This window comes from Aotus nancymaae, unplaced genomic scaffold (assembly GCF_030222135.1).
Source record: "Aotus nancymaae isolate 86718 unplaced genomic scaffold, 86718_ANA_hifiasm-v0.15.2.pri h1tg000058l, whole genome shotgun sequence".
Taxonomy (NCBI): domain Eukaryota; kingdom Metazoa; phylum Chordata; class Mammalia; order Primates; family Aotidae; genus Aotus; species Aotus nancymaae.
In genome coordinates, this window is record NW_026988472.1 from 10556843 (window position 1) to 10560380 (window position 3538).

At 47.5% G+C, this 3538-nt stretch overlaps 1 pseudogene; it reads left to right on the top strand.

The window, feature by feature from the left end:
- The first annotated feature begins 325 nt into the window (after positions 1–325).
- Positions 326–1846, top strand: LOC105730400 (nucleophosmin-like; annotated as a pseudogene).
- Positions 1847–3538: the final 1692 nt, after the last annotated feature.

Here is a 3538-nt window from a genome sequence, read left to right on the forward strand (position 1 = left end):
CATCTAAGTTCAGGAGTTCGAGACCAGCCTTGCCAACATGGCAAAACCCCATCTCTACTAAAAATACAAAATTAGCTGGGTGTGGTGGCACATGCCTGTAATCCCAGCTACTCAGGAGGTTGAAGCAGGAGAATCGCTTGAACCGGGGAGGCAGAGGTTGCAGTGAGCCAGGATGGCGCCACTGCACTCCAGCCTGGGTGACAGAGGGAGTCTCTGTCTCAAAAAAAGTCCCTGATGTGATTCCGTCCTGCCCGGCTGTTCTTTTGAGCAGTGTTCATTTATCTCCATCCACCTTTTCTTCCACCTAAGTGCATGCCGCCACCCGATGGAAGATTGGATGGACATGAACATGAGCCGCCTGAGGCCCCAGAACTATGTTGCTGGTTGTGAACTAAAGGCCAACAAAGATTATCACTTTAAGGTGGATAATGATGAAAATGAGCACCAGTTATCCTTAAGAACGGTCAGTTTAGGGGCTGGTGCAAAGGGTGAATTACGCATTGTTGAAGCGGAGGCAATGAATTACGAAGGCAGTCCAGGTAAAGCAACACTGGCAGCTTTGAAAATGTCTATACAGCCAACGGTTTCCCTTGGGGGCTTTGAAATACCACCACCAGTGCTCTTACAATTGAAGTGTGGTTCAGGGCCAGTGCATATTAGTGGACAGCACTTAGTAGCTGTGGAGGAAGATGCAGAGTCAGAAGATGAAGAGGATGTGAAACTCTGAAAGCTGTCTGCCCCTGGAGGTGGTAGCAAGTTTCCACAGAAAAAAGTAAAACTTGCTGCTGATGAAAATGATAATGATGAAGATGATGAGGAAACTGAAGAAAAAGCAGCAGTGAAGAAATCTATACTCGATACTCCAGCCAAAAATGCACAAAAGTCAAATCAGAACGCAAAAGACTCAAAACCATCATCAACACCAGGATCAAAAGGACAAAAATCCTTCAAAATACAGGAAAAAACTCCTAAAACACCAAAAGGACCTAGTTCTATAGAAGACATTAAAGCAAAAATGCAAGCAAGTATAGAAAAAGGTGGTTCTCTTCCCAAAGTGGAAGCCAAGTTCATCAGTTACGTGAAAGATTGCATCCGGATGACTGACCAGGTCGGGCAGTGGAGGCAGTCTCTTTAAGAAAATAATTCAAACAATTTGTTTAAAATTTTCCATCTTATTTCATGTCTGTAACAGTTGATATCTGGCTGTCCTTTTTATAACACAGAGTGAGAACTTTCCCTACTGTGTTTGATAAATGTTGTCCAGGTTCCATTGCCAAGAATGTGTTGTCCAAAATGCCTGCAGTTTTTAAAGATGGAACTCCACCCTTTGCCTGGTTTTAAGTATGTGCGGAGTGTTATGACAGGACACAGTAGTAGCGGTGGTCAGACATGGAAATGGTGTGGAGACAAAAGTATACATGTGGAATAAAACTCAGTATTTTAATAAAGTAAAAAACCAAACAACACTAAAGAGAAAACACTCTCTGAAATGAAAGTAAAGAGAATAGAAAACAATGGGAAGCTATTTGCTAATAGGGGAAAGGACTATTTTCCAATGGCAAGTGACCAAATCACAAGGCAAAACTGTCCCTCCTCCTCCAGCTGGAGTCCATGCAGGGATGCAGGCACACGGGCGCACGTGTGTCCCTCTATGTGAGCGTTGCATGGTGCACACTGATGATAGACTGATGGGGGCCCCCTGACTGTTCCTGTGAGGACCAAAAAGTTACTTCCCTCTTGGCACACCTGGCCTAGCCCAGTGTGCTTCTGAAACTCTAGGAACCATCAGAATCCACTGGAGGGCTTCTGAAAACACTAACTGCTGGGCCCCAGGCCCACAGCTTCCGATTCACTGGGTCCTGGGTGGGGCCCAGGAATATGCATTTCTAACAAATTCCCAGCGAGGCAGCTGCTGCCTGCCAGGGAACCCCACTTTGGGAACCACTGGCCTAGTCTCTGGGTCAGCGAATAGAGGAGGCCACCCGGAGGCCAGAAGGTGCTTGAGGGTCCGGCCCTCGTGACTGGTGTCTGGAGATGCCCTCCTCCAGGCCTTGAGCTTCCTCAATCTGACAACTTCCCAATAAGGGAAATGGGCGCGATCTAACTAACGTGCTGCGAACCAGTGCACATTCACACAGCCTAGGTCGAGAAGAAATGGAATTCTAGAAATGATGTGTACCAAGAGTTTGCAGTGTAGACGTCAGAATCATCTCAGATTTTCAGCAGCAGCAGCAGCAGCAGGGAGCAGGGTGCCCACAGAACCCGCGGCCCCACCCGGCTTTCTGCAGGCTTTCCGACTCCGCGGCATTTTTTTCAGAGCCTAAGGGCGGGAGGAGATGCCGTCTATTTGAGGGTGGGGGTGAGGGATAGAGGGGCTTTCTGGCATTTCTGGAGCAACACTGCCCCCAAGAGGAATCTGCGATAAAGCCTCAGGCTAAGTAGACAAACAGCATGAACCCAACAGGCTAGAAAGGCGACGTAATGAAAAAAAGATCCAGAAAGATCCAGCAGCCAACTTGATGATCCCTGCTGAGTGAAGATGGGACAATTAAAGCACTATGAGTGCGGCTAGATTCAAATAGCGGTTCTGCCATTTACTCACTTTGTGACCCTGGGCAAATTAGTCAACTTCCCTATGCCTCATTTTACCCTACTTGTACCTACTTCATGGGGTACTAATGAACTAATATATGGAAAATACTGAAATCATTTCTGCTGACTCCAGAAGCTCTTTGCAATTCTCCCAGAAATAATCCAGGTCATCATGCATTTGCCCACATTCCACATTTGTCAGGAGTTGTAGGCCAAAATGGTTTTGTTTTCTTTTGTTTTGTTTTTGATACGGAGTCTCACTCTATTGCCCAGGCTGCAGTGCAGTGGCACGATCTCCGCTCACTGCAGCTTCCGCCTCCTGAGTTCAAGCGATTCTCCTACCTCAGCCTCGGGAGAAGCTGAGATTACAAGCGTGCACTACAACACCCGGCTAATTTTTTGGTATTTTTAGTGGAGGCGGGGGTTTTGCCGTGTTGCCCAGGCTGGTCTTGAACTTCTGACCTCAGGTGATCCACCTGCCTTGGCCTCCCAAAGTGCTGGGATTACAGGTGTGAGCCATTGCGCCTGGCCCAAAATGTACTCGTTTTTTAAAGACAATGCTTAGTTCTGGTTCTCCACAATTAAACCCAGCATAGTGGCCAGGTGTGGTGGCTCATGTAATCCCAGTGCTTTGGAAGGCTGAATACAGAGACCAGGAGTTCAACACCAGCCTAAGCAAAATAGGGAGACCCCCCCTCCAACATCCACCCCCGTCTCTATTTTCCAAAAATAAAATAGGCCAGGCGAGGTGGTTCATGCCTCTAATCCTAACATTTTGGGAGGCTGAGGAGGGAGGATTGCTTGAGTCCAGGAGTTTGAGACCAGCCTGAGCAACATGTTGAGACCCCATCTCTACCAAAATTTTTTAAAAATTAGCCAGGTGGCCTGGCGCGGTGGCTCACACCTGTAATCCTAGCACTTTGGGAGGCTAAGGTGGGTGGATCAC